This window comes from Rhincodon typus, chromosome 11 (assembly GCF_021869965.1).
Source record: "Rhincodon typus isolate 14 chromosome 11, sRhiTyp1.1, whole genome shotgun sequence".
In the NCBI taxonomy this organism is placed as follows: domain Eukaryota; kingdom Metazoa; phylum Chordata; class Chondrichthyes; order Orectolobiformes; family Rhincodontidae; genus Rhincodon; species Rhincodon typus.
Genome location: NC_063342.1, coordinates 21,810,615 through 21,837,227, shown reverse-complemented (window position 1 = coordinate 21,837,227; position 26,613 = coordinate 21,810,615). Strand labels below are relative to the sequence as shown.

The 26,613-nt window shown below is 40.7% G+C and overlaps 1 protein-coding gene across 6 annotated transcripts in view; it reads left to right on the top strand.

Annotated features, from left to right (window-relative positions):
• Positions 1-26,613, top strand: part of LOC109928468 (uncharacterized protein C21orf62) — a 48,471-nt gene that overhangs the window by 16,062 nt on the left and 5,796 nt on the right. Inside the window, exon 1 of one of the 6 annotated variants that reach the window (XM_048602755.1) lies at positions 13,829-13,912. The exons of 2 other annotated variants lie outside the window; for them this stretch is intronic. The gene's annotated coding sequence lies outside the window, so the exon portion shown is untranslated. Of the gene's footprint in view, positions 1-13,828; positions 13,913-14,307; positions 14,730-14,954; positions 15,041-26,223; positions 26,263-26,613 lie in introns of those variants that run through there. 3 more of the 6 variants (XM_020528413.2, XM_048602754.1, XM_020528414.2) reach the window with 3 other exon arrangements.

Here is a 26,613-nt window from a genome sequence, read left to right as displayed (position 1 = left end):
GGGTCATGATGGCACATGGCATCAATCAGTGGAAACTGGAAAGCCTTGTGAACTCCCATCTGAGTCAGCATAACTTAAATAATCTCTTAGTCCTTGCAACTGAGGCATTTGAAGTATGGCAATTTACACCAGGACACTCAAAGAAACACCAAAAGTTCTATTATAATTATAGTGAATCATTAATGAAATCAGAGGAACCAGTAACTTTTCTGCTTTTGCTTTCAATTAGGAATGAAGATAAATTCTGAGTTCCTTATAAATGTAAGTGCTGTCAGAGCAAAACAAGACATGGCTGTTTCATTTTGATAAAAAACAGTTTTCTTTTTATCAGTGAGCTTTCTCATTCCCATCTATGCCCTATTCATCAGGGTCAAAGATTTGATGTGTACATTTGGTAGGGTCACTGCGCAACGTTGCTTCGCTTTTTTTAAATTCGTCCATGGCTAGCATTTATTGCCCAGAAGACAGTTAAAAGTTAACCACATTGCTGTGGGTCTGGAATTGCATATGGACCAGACCAGGGAAGGACAGATTTCCTTCCTTAAAGGATATTAGTGAACCTGATGGGATTTTCCAACATTTGACAGAGGTTACATAATCGCCATTAGACAGGCTTTTAGTTCAGAATTTTATCAGATTCAAATTTCACAATCTGTCATGGTAAGATTCAAGCTCATATCCCCAGAACATAAGCCATAAGCATTCACTCCCTCCACCACTGATGATCAGTAGCAGCTTAACAGTGTGTATTATCTAAAACAATACTCTGCAGAAATTCACCAAAGATCGTCAGACAGCACCTTCCAAACCCATGACCACTTCCATCTAGAAGGAAAAGGGCAGAAGATGAATGGAAGCACCACTACCTGCAAGTTCTTCTTCAATTATGTTAGCAGTGGTGATCTCATGAAAAAAATCTTCAGTTCTACAAGTCCTTCCAAACCCATGGTTACTGCCATCTGGAAGGACAAGGGTAGCAGATAGATGGGAACACCACCACCTATAAGTTCCCCTCCAAGCCACTCACCATCCTAACTTAGAAAAATATCACTGTCTTCACTGCCGCTGGGTCAAAATCCTGGAATTCCCTCCCTAACACTGAGTCAACTTACAGCACATAGGCTGCAGTGTTCAAAAGAGAGCTTCATCATCACCTTCTCAAGGACAGTTAGGGACAGGCAATAAATGTCAGGCCAGCCAGCGACACCCACATCCGACGAGGAAATTTTAAAAAGCTAGGGGTTTGGAATATTATTTCAATGATATGATTCCTCTCAACAAGATTCCAAACATTTTTAGATACTGTGATAACACACTACACTTCCCAGAATGCTTTTATCAAATAATCTTTATAAACATGTCATAAGCATACACAAAGATACTGCACCAACACTAGCAATACCACTGGAGTTCTGAACCGTTTAAAATGTCCATGGCATTGGCTGTTTAACAAAATACCATCACGTTATTTCAAATTTCCAAAATTTCCATGTTCAATATTTGACCTGTGCCATTTTTGTGTGTCCTTTGGTTTCAAGCAGGCCCATAAAAGTTAGGCAGAACCATATATTTAGAGAATTCATTAATCGCAGCTATAGGATAATGAATATATGTCTGAGAGTGTGGTAGAAGAACCAGGTTATTGCAAGTTTTATCCCCAGCATCTATATGCATTAGCTCTCATATTATGCTAGCTGGCTTTATTTCCAGGACAACAGGTTCATTTAATATGATTGTTTTCAAAGTTAACTCAGTATGTGTTGAAAGTTGATGCCTTAACTTGTTTTCATTTTAAAATCCAATTATGTCTAAAAAGGTTTTTATTCTCAATAGCTTTCCACTGAAATGGCCAAGGCTTAAAAGCAAATTTTGGCATGTTCAGAGTAAGTTTTGCTTTAAATCACAGAATTACAGAATTGTTACTGCACAAAAATAAATCTTTCAGCCTATTGTATCTGCACAAGTTCTCTAAATGAACAGTTCACCTAGTGCCATTCTCCCACTTTCTCCCTGTCATCCTGCACATTCCTCCTTTTTAAACTAAGAGTCTAATTCTGTTTTGAATGTTTCAGTTGAACCTACCTGTAGTCTATTCCAGACATTAATCATTTGCTGCATGAAACAGTTTTTTTTTTCCATCTCACTTTTGCGACTTTTGTCAATTCTTTTAAATCTGTGCCTTCTTGTTCTTGATTCTTTCATGAGTTTCTCACCATCTATTCTGTCCAGATCCCTCATGGTTTTGAGTTTGTCGATCAAATACACTCTCGATATTCGCTTGTCTAAGAAAATCAACTCCAGCTTCTCTAATCTACATTCATAACTGAAGTTCCACATCACTGGAATCATTCTCATATATCTTTTCTTCACTCTCTCTAATTTTTTCATCCCCTTGCTAATGGGCAGTGCCAGAACTGTACACAATACTGCAGCTGCTTTTATATCTTTAGAAATACAGAAATTCACTGGAAGCTGAAATGTGTTGACTTGAATGGGTAAGCTCCCATTTCTTTCAACGCCTCTTCCAATCTTTCCCTCCTCCCTTCACCAGTTCTCACTCCTGGCTTTCGTCAACCCCTGAATCCTACTGTACTGCTTTCCCCAGCCCCTACTTCTGAGATCCAACTGTTAAATGTCCTATCCTCCATTTCCCATCACCCTCCCAAGCCCCATTTGCTTGCCTTGCGCAAGGTTCCACTCCCTGTTTTGAAGTCAGACCATGTAAAAACATCACAGCAATGTTTCAGATTCCAAACTGGCCACAGGCGATGTCATGAGCGATCATGAGTTGAATTTTTAGCACAGGAGCTACATTATAACACATTAAAAATTGGATTTCCACTCAGAAAAGCAGATGAAGGAGGTTGTGGCAAATGATCACCATGGTGATGAAATATATTCCATAAACAACATGCCTTTAATTGAAAGAAAACAAACAATAAAGGCCAGTATTCACTGAACTAACAAAAGCTGCGCTTTTGAGGTTTGAATAGATCATGAAAGCATCAATCCTACTTCATAGTTAATTATTCAAAATGCAAGTTACTGCTTTGAAAATTAGGATACTTGTGGCTGTAATGCTAGAATTTTTTGACCCAGTGTAGTTCAGAGAAATTTTAAGATTTGGAGAAGTTACAGAGATAGAGACTGGAAAAGCTTTGATGGGGCTAAAGTATTAATTTTAAATTGAAGGCACTAAAGAATTGGAAGCCAAAGTAAGTTGGCAAGGACAGGAATTAGGATAAACAGGATTGTGCAAAAATAGGACACATGCACGAGATGTTTCAGATAACTGAAGTTTCCAGAGCATAGAGGATTGAGGCATTTGAAGGCAGTGGATTCTCAGTAAATGGAACAACAGGATTCTTTCAGGCAGGTCTTGATTGAAAAGGCCTGACTTTGAACCACTGACATGGTAGTGGCACAGTGTGAATTGAATTGGAATGTTAGGCTTCGGTTTTTGCACCTAGGTCAGGAGTGTAAGTTCAGGACAATTCCCAGTTCCACAAACTTATTTCGGAGAAAGTGTCTCAGAAGTTTAGATTTTCATTTCTGGGAGAGGGTTGGGAGATGTTAGATTCTATAGGGGTTAGTGGCTGGCAAACCCCACCCCCACAATGAGAGCAGAGATTAACCATGTGGAGGCAAGTTCCTGCATCAGTTCAAAATTTTGTCAAAACTATTAAAAAGCAAAAGCTCTCCACCCCTCACACCTCCATAACATTCTTCATGCCTGATCCATGTTAACCCATGCTACCTCATGCCCTTCCACTAACCTCATGGAGCTCCTTATACACTCCACCCACCCCATGGCTAAAATAAGCTCCCCCGCCATTCATGTAACCTTTCAAAATCCCTATACAGCCCCTATTACAGCTTAGTATCAACACATGCCTCCCACCAACATATTTTACCCTTACAACTACTATGTCCACTTACCCAGTATCCACAAGGAGCGGATCTCAGGCTGAGATTGAATGAAGTTCTTGAGTGTCTATTCATGAATTCACTATTTAATAAGAACACACTCTCATTGATAAACAAAATCACCACATTTATTTTGGAATTCATGGTCCCACTTCAAAGAATTTGCAACCACTTGGAGCTGTCAATTAAACTGTGAACTGACAGGCATCTAAATGTGATAATAAAAGGTTAGGAAATCCATCATTAAGCATTAATACTCTAATAAGAACCTTTACAGCTTGACACCTCCCTTTGTTTGCCACCTTGACAGCTAACTTCACATCTCTCTTGCCAGGTGTCACGTAGTGTGATTGATGGTTCCAATTAGTTTATACACTTTTTACATGCATTCATGTCTTCTTAAACAATGCCAAAGGCTATTTGACCTCTCCTAAAGAGCAATAAGATAGTTTGGTACTAAGGGAATGTTCGTCACTAACTAAACAAGTTTATGTTCTGTCCAGCAGTTATCAGGCATTGCAAAGCAGACATATATCTTTGACTCTGACAATTACATAATTAATTTGAGGAGGCAGTGTTTTGATTTAGGATGTGTCCATTTGACTTTGAATCCACCCTTCTGGTGGAAGAATATGTTTGCTATAATGAAGCAATGCTGAGCAAACTTTTTCATCAGGAAGATGCCAATTGCTTTGATATTTCAAAGCCTATTTTCTCAATGGTTCTGCTCCAGTGCCAGAGTCAGAGCCAAACCTGACAAAAAAAGCCCCCCAGGCTGTAGATCCTTCGTCTATTATGATGACATTGAAGACTTAATCAAGATCAAAATAGAATGTTTCCTTAGCATTTTCATTGAGTCAAAGGTTAATGGGCTAATGAGGATGCATTTTTATTTTCAGTCATTGGATCAGGGTGTCACTGGCTGAGCCACCATTTATTGTCTATCCATAATTGGCATTGAGAAGGTGGTGGTAAGCCAGATATTTGAACTGCATCAGTCCATGGTTGTAGGTACCCCCACAGTGCTGTTACATTATTTTCCCTCAGAATTCCCAGTCTGCTCTTGTTGTCCTCCAACCTCTACATATAGCATATCATTCTCCGCCATTTTCCCCACCTGCAATCTGACCCCACCACCATAGAGATATTTTCCTCCCTGCCCCTATCTGCCTTTTGTTGGCACTGCTCACTCCACAACTCCCTCGTCTGCTCCACACTCCCCACCAACCCCAGCACCTTTCCCTGCAACCGCAAGAGGTGCTACACCTGCCCCGATACCTCCCCTCTCACCTCCATCCAAGGCCCAAGACAAACTTTCCATGTCTAACAGGAGTTTACCTTTACATTCTCCAACCTGGTCTACTGTATCTGTTGTTCCCAATGTGGTCTGCTCTACATTATTGAGACCAAACGTAGACTTAGTAACTGATTTGCACAGCACCTGCACTCTGAACGCTATAATCATCACCTGGTTGTGAACCATTTTAACTCATTTTCCCACTCCCTTGGTGACAAGTCCTTCCTGGGCCTCCTCCAGTGCCACAATGATGCCACACGCAAACTGGAGGAGCAGCACCTCATATTCTGCCTCAAAAGCCTACAGTCTGATGGCATAAACATAGAATTCACCAGTTTCAAAATCTCCCCATCCCCAGCCTCATCCCATTTTCAACCCTCCCTCTCATCCCTGCCTCCTTGACCTGACACAACCTGTCCATCTCCTTCCCCCTCAACCGCCTCACCCCTCCCACTGACCAATCTCCACTGCCTCTACCTGCATCCACCTATTGGCATCCTACCTACCTTCTCCCAGCCACACCCCTCCACTCTCTATTTATTTCCCAGCTCCCTTCCCTTTATCTAGTCCTGATGAAGGGTCCCGACCCAAAACATTGACACTCCTGCTCCTCTAATGCTACCTGACCTGCTGTGTTCCTTCAGCTCCACACTGTATTGGCAGAATGGTAGTGTCTGGTCTGGTCAGTTTCTGATCAGTAGTAACCCCCAGGATTTTGATAGTGGGAGATTCACCAAATGCTAAGCAGATTATGTCTTGTTGGAGATCATCTTCGCCTGACAACTGGGTGATACAAATGTTATGTGTGCTCCACTTAACCTCAGCCTAAGCCTATATGTTGATCAGAACATGCTGCACATTGGCCTGTGTTGCTTCAGTATCGGAGGAGTTACAAATGGTGCTGAGCATTGTGTCAACATCAGTGAACATCCCTCCTTCTGACCTTATGATGGAAGAAAGGTCATTAATCAAGCATTTGAAGATAATGAGCTTATATCAATACCCTGAGGAACTCCTGCAGCAACATCTTGGGACTGAGATGATTGGCCTCCAAAACCACAAATGCATCACTCCCCCAAATACCCGCCACATCCCCACCATCTTCTTTTGTGCAAGGACAATGAAGCGATTACCACTTATTGTCACTGGCTTCAAAGTTGCCAAGGTTTCTTCATGCAATACTTGATCAAATCTTGCATTGACATTAAGGGCACTCTCACCTTCCCTCTTGGGCTCAGCTCTTTTGCCAATGTCTTGGCTTAGGCTCTACTGAGGTCCCTAGCTGACTGAGCATCAGTAAACAGGTTATTACAGTGTAAGTGCTGCTTTGTAGTAATGTCAACACCTTCCATCACTTTGCTGATGATCAGGAAGAGCCCGTTGAGGTGACAAGTTGCAGGATTTGTCCTGTTTTTCGTAAATCGAGCATATTTGAGCAATTTTCCACATTGCCAAGCAGATACCAGTATTGCAGCTTGACTGGAACAGCTCAACGATGAGCATGACTAGTTCTGGAGAACAAATCTTCAGTACTATAACTGAGAAGCTGTCAGAGTCTTTGCCTTTTTTGTATCCAGTATCTTCAGCCATTTCTTGATATTCCATAGTGTTAATTAAATTGACCTAATTTGCTGGGGATCTCAGGAGACCAAGGTGGATAATTCTCTCAGCTTTAGCCTTTTCTTTTGCCACAGATTTTCTAGTATCTCCCATCATTGAAGATGGGGTTATTTGTAGATCACCTTCCATCTGGTGAATGGACTAAGTAGAGGAATGGATAAATACAAAAGAATTTGGAGTGGCTGGAGTTTATGCAGGATGAATACCATCAAGGTGTCTAATACCCCAGATATAGTTTAACAAGTTCATGTTAATCAGGAGATGAACACTAGAGAAGCTAATAGAAATAACAAAGACAAGTGTTGAGGTTTCACTAGAAGCAAGGTGAGGTCAGGTTACAGACAGACAATGTGGCAGAAATGGAAACAGTTGGCTTGTGGGGGATAACACATCTGAAACATATTTCAGTTGAACCAAAGGTCTATGAAAAGAAAGAAGCGTACTACAGCTTTAAAGAGCTTAGAGCAGACACCACCTGGAATATCACATTCAGTTCTTGGCACTGTAATTGAGGATATATTGGCTGAAGGGGACACGGTGCAGATTGAGTAAAATGCTATCCCCTATTCCCAATTCCTTCGCCTCCGCCGCATCTGCTCCCAGGATGAGGCATTCCACTCCCGTACATCTCAGTTGTCCTCGTTTTTCAAGGACCGTAACTTCCCCTCCTCGGTGGTCGAGAACGCCCTCAACCGTGTCTCCCACATCTCCCGCACCTCATCCCTCACACCCCGTCCACGCAATAAAAACCAAAAAAGAATCCCCCTCGTCCTCACGTACCACCCCACCAACCTCCGGATCCAACGCATCATCCTCCGACACTTCCGCCATCTGCAATCCGACCCCACCACCAAAGACATCTTTCCCTCCCCACCTTTATCTGCTTTCCGGAGGGACAACTCTCTCCGTGACTCCCTTGTCCGCTCCACACTCCCCTCCAGCTCCACCACACCCGGCACTTTTCCCTGCAACCGCAGGAAGTGCTACACCTGCCCCCATACCTCCTCCCTCACCCCCATCCCAGGCCCCAAGAAGACTTTCCACATCAAGCAGATGTTCACCTGCACATCTGCCAATGTGGTATACTGCATCCGCTGTACCCGGTGTGGCTTCCTCTACATCGGGGAAACCAAGCGGAGACTCGGGGACCGCTTTGCAGAACACTTACGCTCGGTTCGCAACAAACAACTGCACCTCCCAGTCGCGAACCATTTCAACTCCCCCTCCCATTCCTCAGACGACATGTCCATCCTGGGCCTCCTGCAGTGCCACAACGATGCCACCCGAAGGTTGCAGGAACAGCAACTCATATTCCGCTTGGGAACCCTGCAGCCCAATGGTATCAATGTGGATTTCACAAGTTTCAAAATCTCCCCTCCCCCCACCGCATCCCAAAACCAGTCCAGCTCGTCCCTGCCTCCCTAACCTGTTCTTCCTCCCACCTATCCCCTCCTCCCACCTCAAGCCGCACCTCCATCTCCTACCGACCAACCTCATCCCGCCCCCTTGACCTGTCCGTCCTCCCTGGACTGACCTATCCCCTTCCTAACTCCCTACCTACACTCACCTTTCCTGGCCCCATCCCCGCCTCTTCGACCTGTTTGTTTCCTCTCCACCTATCCTCTCCTCTATCCCTCTTCTATCCGCCTCCCACTCTCTCCCTATTTATTTCAAAACCCCCTTCCCCTCCCCCTTTTCTGATGAAGGGTCTAGGCCCGAAACGTCAGCCTCTCTGCTCCTATGATGCTGCTTGGCCTGCTGTGTTCATCCAGCCCTGCACCTTGTTGTCTCGGATTCTCCAGCATCTGCAGTTCCTACTATCTCTGAGTAAAATTATACTGGGTTTTAAACGTGTCAACTTATGAGAACATGTGCAAAACCTGACTTGAGCTTGTAAAATATTGACAGATTACTTAATCAAGATGTTTGAATGACAGAAGGACTCAATGGGGTAAAAGGGAAAGAAAGAATCATATTTTTTCACTACATTTTTCAACCTTAGGATGTCTCAATGTGCTCCATAGCCAATATAATACTTTCAGGGTGTAGTCATTGTTGTAATGCAGAAGAGACAACAGTCAAATTGCCTACAACAGGATCTCTCCAAAAGCAATGTGGTAATGACCAATTAGTGCTCTTTTTATTGGTAGTAGCTGCGGGATAAATATTGTTCAGACCACCCAGAAGATTTGCTCTGCTTCATCAAAGTAATGACATAGGATCTTTTACATTCACCTGTAAAGAGAGAGGGTTTTAATTTAGTGTCTCAGCTTCTCAAAGGGAGTGGCAGCATCCTATTAATATAAAAGGGCTAGCAATCCAGAACCCCAGACCTATACTATGGTGAAATGCACCTGAATCCCACCATGGCAGATAGTAGAGATGGAATTCAATAAAAAATCTTCAATTGTAAATCTAATAATGGCCATGAAACGATTGTTGATTATTAATTATAAATTAAGAAAGCCTTTTTTTCACACAATAATATTGAGATTTGGAAATCTTCCCCTCCAGTATTCAGATCCTGATAGCCAGCTGAGGAGGGATGAAACCAGAGTGAATCTTCACTCAGTTTAAATTTATTCCCAGAGATAAGCATTCCCAGTACCAACTTAGTTACTTCAATCAAACTGCTCTGATACACCTCTGGAGCAGGTAGGACTTGAACCTAGGCTAACCTAGCCCAGCGGTAAGAACACTACCACTGTACCACAAGAGCCCTTCAGTACTGGCATAATCGCCTAATTCAACCCTTATCTAATACCAATAAGTGTATTCTTAGTTCTGCTGTAGTAACAACCCAAACTATGCCCTGCACCTGCATATAGTTAACCGAATAAGAGCACAGTTATTAGAAAAGCCGTTGATGTTGGATTCATTTTAAGTTTTCATTATTGAGATCAAGAAATTTCTGTTGGGTCAGGATATCAAAGGATTCAGAACAAAAATAAGTTAATTGAGCTGAGGTACAGATTAACCATTATTTACAATAATTAAATGGTGGAACAGCTCAAGGTGTTGAATGTTTTATTTCTGTTCCCATGTGCATGTAAAGGTAGCATAATTTACTATGTAAACACAGTTTACACCACAGGGCAGCAAACACAATGTAAATCGAAGGATTCAGAACAAAGCCATTGTCATTTATTTCACTGTCATGGTCAGTTATTTTTGAAAGGATGTTATAATGCCTTATAAATTATTACACATGCTATTCATAAACATCTAACACCAAATGTTCTCACGTCACACCAGCACACTTGTGTTATAAATGTGCTATAAATATGCTGTTGCTATCATTTGATGAAGCTACAATGTTCTAAGCATATCTCTGGGCCCTAAACCTGTTCTGGGTCCAACCCATCTCCAAAATGGTGAAATGCACCTTTAAGTGGTTGGCATGTTCATAAACATATTGACTTCTCAATAATGGATTGTACAACCCTTTACATACTTTTATTTTTAATGCTGTGTATAATAAATTGTAAATTCTATTACAAAGTTAAATTCTATTATAATTTATAACTTTGCTTTTTCGTAATTGCTATACCCTAGACCAGGGAAAAACAGAAGCTTTATAAAGTACTGTGTTAAAAGAACATTCTTTGGCCAAAAACCTGAAAGTTTCTAATTTCAAAATATTATCAGCTAAATCAATAGTTGCAGGAAATACTAGAATGAATGTAGGTCAGAAAATTCTTGAGGTTAAGATACTGAATCAGTTTTGTGAAGAACAGATTTTGTGTTAATTTTCTTACTGCACATTAACAATACGTTGTTCAGTATAAGGTATAAATTTTATTACCCTCAGAGCGCGTATCCAAATTAAATAATGCCAGCAGCAATGATTTTTATGAATTTAAAAATTAAGAGAGGTATCACTTGCCCCCAATTTTAAAATGCATAGCCTCACTCACTTGTCTCACACCCTCACACTCACAAACACAGAGATTAGATACATTTAAAGGTAAACAAAATAGTTAAAGCTATAACTATTTCAATTTCCGTTTTGGCAGGCATAACATACAAATATGCAAATGAAAGTATGAGTTACATGTGGGAATAGGCTATCAACCCCTCAGTCTGATCAACCATTCAACAACATCATGGCTGATCTCATTGCTCTGTATTCCTGCCAAACCCAATAACCCTTTACCCCCTCACTTATCAAGAACCTATCTAGCTTTGTCTTGAAAATATTCAAAGACTCTGTTTCCACAATCTTTTGAGGAAGAGAGTTCTGAGCACTCACCATTCTCTATCTGAAAAAATTGCTTCATCTCTGTCTTAAATGGACGACCCTTCACTTTTAAACAGTGGCCCTTAGTTCTAGATTTTCCAACAAGGGAAAACATCCATTCTGTACCCACCTTGTTACAACCCCCTCAAGATCTTAACTACTTCAAACAAGTTGCCTTTTATTCTTTTGAACTCCAGCAGATACAAGCCTATCCTGTCCAAATTTTCCTCATAAAACAATGCACCTATTCAGGTATTCATCTTGTAAATCCTCTCTGAACTGGTTCCAACACATTTACATCATTCCTTAAATAAGGAGACCAATATTATAAACAGTACTCTAGATGTGGTCACACTAATGCCCTGTATACAGCATAACCTCTCTACCTTTATATTCAATTCATCTTCCCTGTGGTCTGTTAGAAGAAGTTGTTGAGTTAAAGATGAAGTGGAATTCAGTAGTGGAGCATTCTCAATAAGCTGTGGGGTTCCTTTAATTTAACTACCAGGAGGCTGGTTCTCAGGTGCATTCAATGTTAGAACAGGTTGAACATCTAGGAAAGTTAGCATGGCTTCATGAAGGAGAAATCATGTCTGAGAAATTTACTAGAACATTCTGAGGTGGTAATAAGCAGGATAGATGAAGGGGAAGTAATGGATTTAATATATTTGGATTTTTAGAAGATATTTGATGAGGTACCACGCATTTGGATACTTATTAAGATAATAGCCCATGGTGTTGAGGTAGTATATTCGCATGGTTAGATTATTGGCTAACCAATTGAAGACAAAGAGTTGGGATAAGGGGGGCATTTTCAGAATGTAACCAGTAGAGAACAACAGGGGTCAATGCTAGGCCAATATTATTTACAAATTTTATGCATGACTTGGATGAAGAAAGTGAATGTACTATAGCCATGTTTGTGGATGACACAAAAATAAGTGGAAAAGCAAGTGATGAGGGTAACACAAACATCTGCAAAGGGAATATAGACACGTTGGGTGGAATATAGACACGTTAGGCGAGTGGGCAAAAACTTGACAGATAGAATATGATATGGGAAAATGTCAGGTTTTTGGGCTTTAGCAGGGAGAATTGAGGAACTGATTATTATTTAAATGGAGAAAGACTGCAGAAAGCAACAGAACAAAAGGATTTAGGAGTCCTCATCGGTGAATCACAAAAAAAATTAGCAACCAAGCTTAGCAGGTAATAGGGAAGGTGAACTGAATGTTGGCATTTATTTCAAAGGGAATGGAGTATAAAGGAAGAGAGGTTTTGTTAAAACTATAAAAGTCACTAGTGAGACCACAGTTGGAATAGGGCAAACAGTTTGGGCCCCTTATCAAAGGAAGGATATACTGGTATTGGAGGCACTCCAGAGAAGGTTCACAAGGCTGATCCCAGGTATGGAAGGATTGTCTTTTAAGGAGAGATTGAGTAGGTTGAGTCGATACTCATTGGAATTTAGAAGAATGAGAAGTGATCTCCCTTGTGGGAGAGTCTAGGGCCAAAGGGCATAATCTGAAAATAAGGAGTCACACATTAAAGACAGAGATGAGGAGGAATTTCTTTTCTCAGAGGATTACGAAGCTGTGGAATTCATTACCCTAAAGGGTTGTTGAGGCTGGGATGCTGAGTATGTTCAAGTCAGAGATAGACAGATTTTTAATTAATCAGGGAATCAAGAGTTATGGAGAAAATGCAGGAAAGTGGAGTTGAGGATTATCATATCAGCCATGATCTCATTGAATGCCCAACCCTCATTGCCCAAAGGGCAGTTAAGAGTCAGCAACACTGCTGAGGATCTGGAGAATGGCCAGGTAAGGATGGCACTTATCTTTCCCTAAAGGAAGATAAGTGATGAGGAAAAGGCCTTATGGCTTTCTATTCCAGAACTTTTATTGAATTCAAACTGCACTGTCTGCCCTGATGGGATTCAAATTCATCTCCCCAAAACATGAGCTTGGGGTTCTGGATTCCAGGTCCAATGGCATTTCCACTACATTAGTCCCCTGTGTTGGTGTTGACACTTTGAGATTCACTCAGTCAAAATATGGAAGAGGAAACCATCATAATACAATATAAGGTCCACAGATTCCATTCATATTTATCCTACCTACATTAAGATTTGACGTTTCCTTTTTCCAGAATGAAGCAGAGACATACCGGCTGGAATTATATAATTTTCTTTGATGATTTATGCTTGAACAAAGGGATGTGGGAGTTCCTTAGATGACTGTAAATGTCCTTATAAATTAGGTATTTGATGAGACTCCGGTCTGTCTGTAGCTCAAAATACCAAAAATCGCATGATTTACTGCCGCCATCTCAATACCTTTCTTTACATATAAATTTTAAAAGTTATGAACAGAAGTTTGTAATGTACTGGAACATGACACACTTTAATCCCTAAGGTAAGACAGGAACAGAAAAAAATAACGCAAACTACAGGGTTCCCATGCCTAATAACATCAGAGCAGACCAACAAGATGATGTAGACCAACATTCACTGTGAAAATGAAACAGGAATATGGCAAAGCACCACAAATTGGTATGAAATCACTCTCTGCAGAGGAAGAGCAGAAAAATACTTTGTAACTTTTCAGACACTGAGAGAGAAAAACTGTTCCCACAGGCAGGGGGTCAGCAGTTGAGGGGGACGGTATGGTGTGAGGTTGGGGGTGGAACAGTGTGTTAATAACTAGATGACACAATTTTAAGATATTTTGGCATAAGATCCAGCGTGGAGAGGAGAAGACACTTTCCCTACTGCTGTTATCAGCAGAAGTGTGTTGGCTGAGAGGGCGGAGAAAGGAGAGTCAATCGTAAGTTTTTAAAGGAAATTAGTTTGGCTTTCAAAGGCCGAGAAAGCTTACAGCTCTGTTGGGAGAAAGGGAATGTGTGGGACTCTTTCAAAGGGACATAATGCGCATGCTTGATGGGCCAAATAATGTCCTGTGTTTTAAGGCTCGGTAAACGCATTGATACACCTAAACCAAAACATTAAAATTGAAATATTATTGCATTCTGGAACACTAGTGGGAGCTATAGAATCTTGCCTCAAAATTAGGAGTGTTTTTCCCAACTTGATCCATTTTGAAGTTTTTCATATTTTTGCAATGTGGATCTGTTCCAGTTTCCGTGCTCATGCTGCTGATTCTGCTCTTCCCCTGTGTCCTAGTCTGGTGATTGCCAAGGAGCAAGAGAGCGGTGATCAGCAGCACGAGTACGCAAACAGCGCACTGCTGAAATATTACCCCCACTGCCTGTAGCAACCTATTGGCAGGAAACTGTAAAGGAGAAACAAATAGCCTTCTTTGGCACCCACCTATATACCATTAAAAAAATACATTTGCAACTGCTGTGAGCCACGGCAGCTTCAGTACAGTAGTCTGGTTTCTGGATTAGGACAGAAAACAGTGTAATTGGAACCATCCCTATATATTTCACAGTAGAACCATAAGCCAGATGCCAGCAGGTTGCTATGAAGCTGTAATTAAATAACTATGCAAAAAGAAGCAGATGCAATTGGAGAAAATTATTCTTCCGTCTGATGACTTAACCAAGTTGTTCTACCTACATTTTTACATTATTCGATGATGACGACTGATTCAAAATTTAACAATGTTTTATCTGCGTAATGTAAGTCATATGTATTTTCTCTTTCATGCGTGTGCTGCCTGTGGATCTCGCTGCTTGACGTGTGTGCTGGTTCAACTTCAGAAGTAACGCTTCCTTCTTTCAGCCTGTTTCAGACTTTATTAGATAGTATTGCTTTTGACAAAATGATATTTCACAATCATTCTGCTTCTCGCCTGTTTACACATACTAAACTTTTTGTCAGAACTTCTGAAAATTGACCAACGGGGAGCATTTATATCAGACTCGCAGCTTTAATAATAGTTCCTAATTTGCGTGGAAGACTTTGCTCATCTACAGCGGTGACTCAGTAGGTGAGTATTTCGTATCCTCGGGCGCTGAGCCATGATGGTCGAAAAGGTCCTCAGGTTATATCTGTGGTCCGTACTGAACTGGTTGAGCTCAGCCAAAACTGCTGTTGGAATTTGACAGTTGGGTTTGTTCAGGGAGGATCCCCTAGGATGCCAGGCCACAATTGCCACGCGTGACTGTGTGCAGATTCTGGATGAGAACAGAATCGAGCTCGGTTTTCATGTCCCTGTGAATGAATCCTCTGCCGAGACTCAGTTATGCATCTCTCACATCAGCAGTAGTCACTTAGCCGAGAAATAGGACAACTGGTGCTTGCGTTTGAAGCCTACACCCAACACAAGTCGCAGCTTTCAGGAAAACAAGAGAAAGAACTGGAACAAATCAAAATTCATCGCTGACACTGATAAAATTAAAGTTATGACCCCTTCTGAATAATTCAGCTACCAATGACATCATAAGAAACTGAGCTAGCTGACCCTTCTTGTGAAAATCTCTCTGTCAGAGAATTGTCAGTGTGTTTGTTATCAAATTATCAACCCTGAATGCTTTAATTAAGATATTTTTTGAATATTTCAAAGAGGCATATGATACATAATTTAAATAATATTGAAAGAATATCTACAGTTAAAGAATCAAAAAGAAAATCAAGCATGAAGGTTTGACATGCTGCAGTATAAACTTAACTAGATAGATGACTGAAATTTTCTCACAAAATGTTTTATTGTAGAAATTATGAAAAATTTATACTTCTTTATTTGGTATTTTGACTGTATTGAGATGACATAATTTTGTGGATACAGTTCCTAAGAAATAATTACAGTGGTTGTTTCCACTGTACTTGCAGGATTAAAAACAGGTTGTAAAGTTTAGCTACTGTGGTGATGATGCCTCCACATTTTCAGTTTGATGTAACAGTGAGAATGATCTTTGAAAGTGTCAAGAACAAACTTGTGGGTGGATTCTATTGGTGCCTAGATTGAAGTAAAGATAGCTCACTGATCCAGACAAACTACCTTATGCATAGATTCAGATCACAATGAGATAAATCTGGGCCTGACCCAGTGTAATAAATTGCCAAGAGAGCTTCAAACTTCAAAGTGTTGCCTACATGCCCAATGTTCAAGTTCCAATCTGGAGAAAGAGAAGGGAGACAACACTTAATTTTAATAAAATTGTCCAAAATTAGATAAAACTGGCTAATTCTGACTAACTTCATAGAATCATAGAACCCCTACAGTATAGAAGCAGGCCGTTCAGCCCATCAAGGCCACACTTGCCCTCCAAAGAGCATTCCACCCAGATCAACCCCCCACACCCCCCGACTCTATTCCTGTAATCCTATGTTTCCTACAGCCAGTCCACATAACCTGCACATTCTTGGACTGTGGGAGGAAACCAGAGCAGGAGACCTGGGGAAAACCCATGCAACCACAAGCAGACTCCACACAGACAATCGTACAAGGCTGGAATTGAACCCGAGTTCCTGGTGCTGTGAGGCAGCAATGCTTACCACTGAATTACCATGCCGCCCCCTTGAAAAGACGCAATAAAAAATGATAATCTGACTCCATCAGTTTTCTGCCAGGCAGGTAAGGTTAAAATTATTGCAATTCTTCCCCAACCCAGCCAGTTAAAAATCCATGTGTTTGTTATAAACTTGTGATCAACCAACTCATTTTTCATTTTCAAAAACAAATAGTTTGGATTTTGAAGTCGTAATGGCACTGAAGTTGTCAACGTTCACCATTGTTACTTCCCCATAACAGAGAGCCACTTCTGCAATCCACACGTGCACAGAAACCAAGGTATTGTCAGTCATTGTAGACTATAACATAGGATGCACTTTCCACAGCACCCCAGACTGCACACAAATAGAAGTCAGTATTCAGATGAAAAATCCTTTAAACTTTTAGCATCACTGAATAGTCCCTTGCAGACCCTGCCCCCAGCTTAAAGGTTAGTGAGCAGTTATCCCACGGGAAGGACAGCAACATGCCGTTACCTAACAGACCACTAATAGGCTGAAGGCAAGATTTCTACTCCTGAGGTATGTGTAGTCTAGCCTCGAGGAACTGCCTACCACTTGGAAGCAGTTCCTTCAGTATCAGGCAGGAATGGGGACACACTGCTCAGATTAAGTGGAGCCCCCAGTTAAGATCATCGTTTGAATCAGACAGCAAAGTATTTTGCATTGGTCAATCCATCTAGGCCCTAGTGAAGCTGTGAAAGTTGGGTTTTAGAGGCACGAGGAAAGGATGAATGGGGTAGTATGATCTCAGGGGCAGGGCATGGTGCCTCTTATGGACAGATAGGACCTGCAAGGGAGGTTCCATGTGCTCAACACCACCACACATAGGTAAAGCTGTTGGGTTACCCGCTTGGCATAAGCCTCCCCATGCCATCAATAACATAGTAGCAAGGCAGAATGATGCCCTCAGGTGCCTGCTTGAGGATTTCAATAGGCTCAAAGACAGGTGCCCAGCAATCCTCCTAACCCGGGAATGTTTTATCCAGGTCGGTGGCAATAGGTTGGAGCAGCCGTATGTTGGATTTGATGAGCACTTCCATCTTCAAGTCATAAATTCATAAATTCCGGTGCTTGAAAAACTTAGACATTGGAACATTGGAGCAGTAGTAAGCCTTTCAGCTCCTTGAGCTTCTTCTGCCATTCAAGATCATGGCTGATCATCTACCTCAGTGCTATATTCCCATACAATTTGTAACTAGAAATCTCTCAATCTCTGACTTGAACTTACACAATGACTGAACTTCCAGAGCCTTCTGGGACAGAGAATCCCATTGATTTACCAGTCTCTGAATGAAGGCTTGTCAGTCTTCTCCTCTCAATCGAAAATGATTTGCGTTTTATTCTGAGACTGCCCCCCAACACTAGACCCCATAGCCAGTGAAAACATTGTCCCTGCATGATATCTGTCTATCTCTTTCAGAAGTTTTTATAGAAACACAGAAACTAGGATAGAGATTACTTCTTATTCTTCTAAAATTCAGAGACTCTTTCAGGGCTTTTCCAGCCCTAAAAAAACTACCTTTATACGTGTGGACTGTCAATTTTCTCCATCATGATGAAGTAGGATATAGAGGGAGCAATGTAGAGGAACTAATCTGCAAGGAAACATCAGAGGGGCATAAATATTATAGAATAGTTACCATGGAGGACTTTGATTATCGTATGTAGGAATGTGATAAAGACCAATGAGGGACAGACATTTCTACACTGTATTTGGGGGAATTTCCTACAATGGAATGCATCCAATCCTCAAGAAAAGAGGCAGTTGCTAGACCTGGTTCTCGGAAATGAGGTGGGCCAAGTCGGCCAAGTGACATTGGCAGCATATTTAGGGAATAGTGATCATTGTCTTAAAGAGTTAGACAGATTCTTGATGAGTGAGGGGATGAAGGGTTAAGGGAAAAGGCAGGAGAATAGGATTGAGAAACAGCGATGATCAAATGGTGGAGTAACTTGATGGGCCAAATGGCCTAATTCTACTCCTTTATTGTATGCTGCTGTAAGGTTTAGGATGACAGTGGAAATTTACACTGTTCAATCCTGAGCAAAATTGGTGGCAAGCTGACTGCAATGGAGTTGTGCTGGATAGACTGGACCTAAAGGTTAGCAGTAAAATAGCAACAGAACATGAGATTATCTTCAAAGAGGAGATATTGTGGCCACAGTTGAGGTGTATTCCCTCAAAAGAGAAAGGTAAGATAAACAAATCCAGATGTCCTTAAAAGACAAAGTAAAGAGAAATTAAGTTAGAGAAGAAAAAAACTCATGACAGGTGTCACGTAGTAAGTACAATTGAGAACTGAGCTGATTACAAAAGACTCGGAAGGGATATGATAAATAAGAGAAGCAAAGAGGGATTATAAAAAATATTAACAACTAACATATAATGTTAATTAATATCCCAAAGTCTCCTATAAGCATTTTGTTAGTAAAAGGAGGAGCAGGGGTGATTAGATGCCAAGAACAGGATTTACATATTCAGGGCCAAGATGTTCAATGAATGATTTGTTTGTGTTTTTATTTACAAGACAGATACTGCCCATGCCATTGTGGCAGAAAAGAAAACTTAGTGAATTAGAAGGACTTAAAATTGAAAAGGAGGGGATATTGAAACAGCCGCCAATCCATAAAGTTGTTAAGGCACTGAAGCTGGGTGAGATGCATCTAAGGATATTGAAGAAAGTGAGAGTGCAAATTACAGAGGCACTGGCAATAATCTTTCAATCATCCCTAGATTCAAGTTGGTGCCAGAGGACGAGAGAATTGCAATTTTTCAAAAAAAAAGGGGGCAAGATCGAGCCAAAAGTTGCAGACCAGTCAGTTTAACTTTGGTAATGGTGAAACTTCTAGCTACAATTATTCAGAATGGAATTAACAGTCACATGGAAAAATATGTATTAATTCAGAAGAGTCAACATGTATTTGTTAAGAGAAACCTATGTCTAATTAACATGCTGGAGCTTTTTGAAGTGATAACAAAGAGTGTTGATAAGTCAAGGGTGTTGATGTGGTGCACATGGATTTCAAAAAGGCATTTAATAAAGTTCTACACAACAGACTTGTGATGAAGGTGATTGGTCATGGAATAAAACAAACAAGTGACAGTGCAGATATAATATTGGCTGAGTAATACAAAACAGACAGTAATGATTAACGGATATTTTTTAGGCTGAAGGAAGGTTTCTAGTAGAGTTAACCAGGGGTCTGTATAGGGCGCTTGACTTCCCATATTTATATAAATAAACTAAACCTTGCCGCTCAGGAGACAATTTGAAAGTTTGTAAGTGACAGAAACTTCAAAGAATTGTAAACTGTGAGGAGAACAGTGTGGAATAAGGCCATAAGACCAAGACATAGGAGCAGAAATTAGGCCATTCGGCCCATCGAGTCTGCTCCGCCATTCAATCATGGCTGATAAGTTCCTCAACCCCATTCTCCTGCTTTCTCCCCATAACCCTTGATCCCCTTGATAATCAGGAACCTATCTTTCTCAGTCTTAAATGTACCCAATGACCTGGCCTCCACAGCATTCTGTGGCAATGAATTCCAAAGATTCACCACTCTCTGGCTGAAGAAGTTTCTCTTTATCTCCGTTCTAAAAGGTCTTCCCTTTACTCTAAGGCTGTGCCCTCAGGTCCTAGTCTCTCCTACCAATGGAAGCATCTTCCCAACATTCACTGTGTCCAGGCTATTCAGTATTCTGTAAGTTTCAAGTAGATCCCCCCTCATCCTTCTCAACTCCAATGAGTAAAGTCCCAGAGTCCTCAAACATTCCTCATATGTTAAGCTTTCCATTCCTGGGACCATTCTCGTGAACCTCCTCTGAACCCACTCCAGGGCCACTCCTTCCTGAGATATGGGGCCCAAAACTGCACACAATACTCCAAATGTGACCTGATCAGAACCTTATAAAGCCCCAGGAGTACATCCCTGCTTTTATATTCAAGTCCTCTCAAAATAAATGCCAACATTGCATTTGCCTTCCTAACTACGGACTCAACCTGCAAGTTTACCTTGAGAGAATCCTGGACTAGAACTCCCAAGTCTCTTTGCACTTCAGACTTCTGAATTTTCTCCCCATTTAGAAAATAGTCCATGCTTTTATTCTTCTTACCAAAGTGCATGGAACTTCAGAACAAAATTGACAAATTGGTTGAGTGATGATAGATGGCAAACTAAGTTGAATGCGGCAAAGTATGAGATATATTTCACGCAAAAACCACAGAGAGACAATGAATGAAGATCAGTATTCTAAAGGGTGTGCAGGAGCTAAGAGACCTACGTGTATATGTACAATAGTTATTAAAGTGGCCGGAAACCTAGATAGAGCTATGAATAAAGCACACGGCGTTCTAGACTTCATTATTAGCAGCAAAGAGTACAAGAGCAAGGAGATTTTGCTAAACCTATACCTGTTAAACTTCAGCTGAAGTATTCTGTACAATTCTGGGTGCCACACTATAGGAACAGTGTGAATGCATTGGAGACAGTGCAGAAGATGTTTACAAGATTTGTTTCAGGGATAAGAAACTTTAGTTGAGAATAGAGATAGTAAGAACTGCTGATGCTGGAGTCAGAGATAACACAGTGTGGAGCTGGATGATACAGCAGGCCAGGCAGCATCAGAGGAGCAGGAAAGCTGATGTTTCAGGTTAGGACCCTTCTTCAGAAATGGGGGAAGGGTAAGGGAGCTCTGAAATAAGTAGAGAGGAGGGGTGGTGCTGGGGAAGGTAGGTGGGATGGTGATAGGTGAGTGCAGGTAGGCAGTGGTGGGGATTGGTCAGTGAGGTGGGTGGAGTGGATAGGTGGGAGAGAAGACGGACAGGTCAAGGAGGCAGGGATGAGAGAGAGGGTTGGTCATGGGATAAGGCCGGGCGGTGGGGAGATTTTGAAGCTAGTAAAGTCCTCATTGAGACTTTTTTTAAGTTATTTAGTTGAGAATAGATTGGAGAAATTGGGACTGTTTTCATTGGAGAAATGAAGGCTACAGGGAGATTTGACAAAAGAAGTGCTTTGCAAAAGAAGCAAATGCGAGATGAGAAAATAACATTTTCACACAGCAAATAATCCAGGTTCAGGAATGCACAGCCTGGAAGTGTGGCAGATTTAGGTTCAATTGAGATATTGGATGATTATTTGAATAGAAACAAGGTGCGGGGATGTGGTGAATAGGCACGATTTGGCACTAAGCCAAAACGCTCAGAGAGCCAGTGCATTCGTGATGAACTAAACAGCTTCTTTCTTCACCACAACTATTCTATCATGATAAAATAAATCCCCTTTAACTTCTTTTAAAGTTTGCATCTGGCACTTTAGCTTCTGTATTTATCCTGTACCTCCATCCCAATAATTTATTTCACTCTGCAAAATAATTGAGTAAAAGTCACATGTTTAGTACACTTTAATTCCTGACTTGCTGTTGTGGAAATGATTTAATATGATGGGTTGCTTAATGTAAGCACTGTTGCTGGCCTCCTGTAGATCACACTTAATGCAGTACCAGACATTGGGGAAAGGCAAATAACAAAGACAGCTAGATTTTTGTCAATCGCTTTGTCTGTGGCCCAGCAGCAGAGTCTGTCATTTTTGCCATGACTGTGAAATTGTGACGAATAACATAAAGCTGGGATTGATTCAATTTACTGAAATGAATCTTGACGTTTGTGTGATGGCATTTTATAGCTACCCAGTTTGCAACATTTCCAATTTTAATTTCTAATGACATAAGAGGAGGTTAAATTAATATACACAGTTGAAATAGCATGTTCATAAAGCATCCCAGTTTAATGAAGAGTTTCATCCAATAATATGTTAATTCCCTAAAACTGGTGAAGAGTTGTTCATTTGTTATGTCCCTGTTTTTCTCTTTTTCTCTCTTGAAAACCAGGCTACTGTTTGTGCATAGGTACTGGCTGCCTTTTAAAAATAAACTGGCGGCGTGGGGCATTCTACAATCTTAATGATGCCATATAAATGCAAGTTATTGTTCTTGTTGGTTAATTATATAAAAAGTAAATGGAGGCCTTGAGCAATTGACTAAAAACAGCGGGAACTCTGAGCAGCACAATTAAAAAGGGAGTGAGGACCTTGAACAACTATGAATGGCATGAGAGTAATAAAAGCACGAAGTTGCATCATAGTGCAAGGATGAGGCTAAATTATTAGCAATGATCTGATTTAGCCAATGAAATCGTGTCACAACTATACACTAGGTGTGCCGTTAGACTGCTCCATGCACTGGGAATTTGTACAGGTTCATACATAGCCCTCTTTTAATTTTTCAGAATTTCAGTTTGTGGAGGCAATAAGGGGAGGCAATGGTACAACTGGACTATTAATCCAGAAACTCAACTAATGTTCTGGGGAGCCAGTTTGAAATCCTGCTGGAGTATATTATGACCATGAAGCCATTGTTGATTGTCAGAAAAAAACCCACTTGGTTCACTGACACCCCTAAGGGACGAAAACCGCTGTCCTTATCTGGTCGGGCTGGCATGTGATTCCAGAGCCACAGCAATGCGGTTGACTGTTAATTGCCCTCCGTGGAATTAGGGATGAACAATAAATGCTGGCTTAGTGAGAGATGCCCAAATTACATGAGTGAACAAAAACAGTTAAAATAACCAGTAGCAAAGTCTCAAAAAGAAAAAGGTTAGTATAAGGTTATTAGCTGAAAGTATATGTACAAACATATCAGGTAAAGGTAACAGATACTTGTAAAGATTAAAATAAAATCAGTCTCTAAGATCAATGCAGGTCTATTACTTCAAGTTTCTCTTTCTAAAAGGAAGGGTTGAAACTTGAAGTCAGATTCAGCAGCTGTGATGGTTTCTGTGGTCAAATAGTGTTTACCAGTAAAGGTGGGTTCAGCAGGCGAGTAGCTTTTCGGAAAAAGACCTAGAGGAGGTTTTTTTGTTCCTCATTGGTTCTGCAGCTATGGCATTTGTCAATTGCCTGGACTCTTGGTAGGACAGCATTAGAATGCATTTCCCCTTGAAGTCCATGTGCTAAAAACCCTTTCTGATGATATCTCAAGAGTTGTACCTGGAGCTTCTGTACAAATTAGCATTGGCAACTTGTCTTTATCATAAGCAAAGCAAAATGGCTGCTTTGTTAATTTCAAATGAGCCATTGTTCCAGCAGGCAAAGAAGCTACCCATATATGGAGTGCTTCTATAGTGACTTCCTGCCTCCTGTTTCCTGTTTCCTTAGAAGACAAGGAGTCTTCACTTCTTTTACATTCTTGGAGTGTTTTACATTTCATTGACTCTTCTCAGCCAGAGATAACATAGTCTGACGAGTTTTAAGTGAATAACTGCTGCCTGGTGTGGTGTAAAGCTTTTCTATCTCCGTCCAAAGGTTTTTTTTTAAATTGATACTTAATTCAAAGCAAAAAGACACTTTTTAACATGGGGGCGCTTATCATTAAAAATCTGCAACATCATAATTCCACATCAGTGACATAAGTAATCAGCTAAAAATCTAAGAAGAAACTAAGCAAAGCTGAATAAACATATTGGGGGTGAACTTGGTCTGTATCAGAACACAGACTGGAAGGGAATCAGCAGGTCTATTATACATCTCACCAATTTTTAGTTTTCATTGGCTTGGAAGATAGTGCAAAGATTTTTAGTTTTAAACTAAGTAAAAGTGACAGTGAGATGAGGAAACAGGTCTCCAAGATGAATTTGAAGTGAAATCTGCCAGTATTTCACAATAGGTCATTTTATGATGTTGGTACACCAAATCCACCTCCAATAATCTTGATTTCTTTTTGTGGATGGTGCTGGCTGGACCAACACTTACTACCCTTGAACTGAATGACTTGCTCAAGCATGTCAGAGAGTAGTTAAGAGTCAACCACATTTCTGTCAATGCAGAGTCACATATAGTGAGACCAGGTAAGCATGTTAGATTTCCTTCCTTAAAAGGACATTAGTGAACCAGATGACAATGGTTACATGGATGCAATTTCCCAATCTGCTATGGAGTTAAGTAGGGATGGCAGTGCAGAAGGTATGTCTCTGCTGCAGCATGTAGGAGATTGTGGAGAAGGTCTCAAATCCAAACAACTATATTTTCAATACATGCTTTTATGTTTTGGGGTGGCACAGTGGTTCAGTGATTAGCACTGCTGCCTCACAGCACAAGGGACCCCAGTTTGATTCAGGTGACTGTCTGTGTGGAGTTTGCAGGTTCTCTCTGTCTCTGTGTGGGTTTCCTCCGGATGCTCCAGTTTCCTCCCACAGTCCAAAGATGTGCAGGCTAGGTGGATTGGCCATGCTAGATTGTCCCATTGTGTCCAGGGATCTGCAGGATAGGTGATTTAGCCATGGGAAATGCAGGGTCACAGGGTAGGTGGGTGGAGTGGTGGGTCTGGATGAGATGCTCATCGGAGGGTCAGTGTGGACACAATAGGCCGAATATCGAGTGCTTCTCCACTGTAGGAATTCTATGAGAATGTGATAAAAAGTAAGAGAATATATTAATTGGAGGCATACATCAAGATTGCAAAATGGTCCCATTTCATAGAGTTAGATTGAAGAGTGATTTCATAAATGGAGAAGTTGTGGTTTGAGTAGAGAAACACATCCCTATAGAAGGAATTGATTTATCTTGGGAAATAACCTGGCTGGTGCAAAGATATTGGTCTCACTCTGTACGGTGGAACAACAGTGGACATAAAAGGAATGCTACAGGAATGCTAGAGGAGAAACATCCTGGATTGTTTCCTGACTATGTTGTGATTAGATCTCAAGTCCATAGAATTAGACAGGAAGAGGAGGAAGATTACTTCGAAATTCATTTGTGGGATACAATTTTTTGAAAACTTAAATAAAAAAATTGAAGGCTAAAAGAAGAAGTGGACACATTTAGCCCAATATCTCTAATAGATATCAACAAATGGATCCTGAATTGTGAGCATATTATGAACAGCCGACTCAGGAATTGAATCAGAACAATGTTTGGAAGTTATTATTTGAAAAGTAATGCTCTAATGAGGAAAATGAGATCACCTTAAATATCAGCCATCGAGGACTGGAGTTCTATAAGTTGTAGTCCAATTGGAGTATCGTATCAAAATGTTTTGAGTGGCTCATAAAATTCCAATGGAGGATCCCTTGCATATTGAGAAAATATAGGCTAAAATCTTAAAACAATTTTATTGGCCAGGCATGCCAGTAGTGGAGATATTCCAACTATCGATTAAACTTGCTCCTGATACCAGCTTTCAAAGAATTGTTTGGCAGTGTCTTCATAGATTACATTGTACTCCTACCTAAAACCAAGAATGGAAACCAGTATCAATCATATCAATTATGGATATTGCTGCAAGATTTCCTGATGTAAGGACTTTAGGGAGAATGAATACAAAAATAGTCATGGAAAAATTAATTCAATATTTACAAGATAGGGACAAGAGACACAATCAGATCAAGGCTCAAATTTTATCTCATAAATATTCGAAGAAATTATGATTAGTTTGCAAATAAAACAGTTTAGATTCACATATTATGCACAATCTCAAAATACATTTCAAAAATGACATGAAACTTTGAAGACCATGATAATAGCTTATTGCCAAGAATGTCCTTATGAGTGATTAGAGGAATTCCCTTGTTATTTTTTCTCATTAGGGATGCACCTACTGAATCCATAGGATCCAATCCTTTTGATCTGATATACCAACATGAGGTGAGAGAACTACCTTAATATCAAAAACACAATAATTTCTGAATCACTATCATAAGCAAATTGGCACAGAGTCAACAAGATTAAACATGTGGCTCAAAGATTGGTGTCAAAAAGAACAGGTTCAACTTTATGGGACATTGTCACCAGTACTGTGGAAGGAAGGAGCTATTCTGATGGGACAGGCTCCACCTGAATCATGATGAATCACATAACTAGAGCTGTGGACGGGGCTTTAAACTAAATAATTGCATGGAAAAAGTTAAAGCGAATGAGGGCTCAGCAGATGTTATTAAAGTTTCCAGAATAAGTAATAGGCCAGAGAGTATGGCAAGTGTCAGGAATCCAACTTCA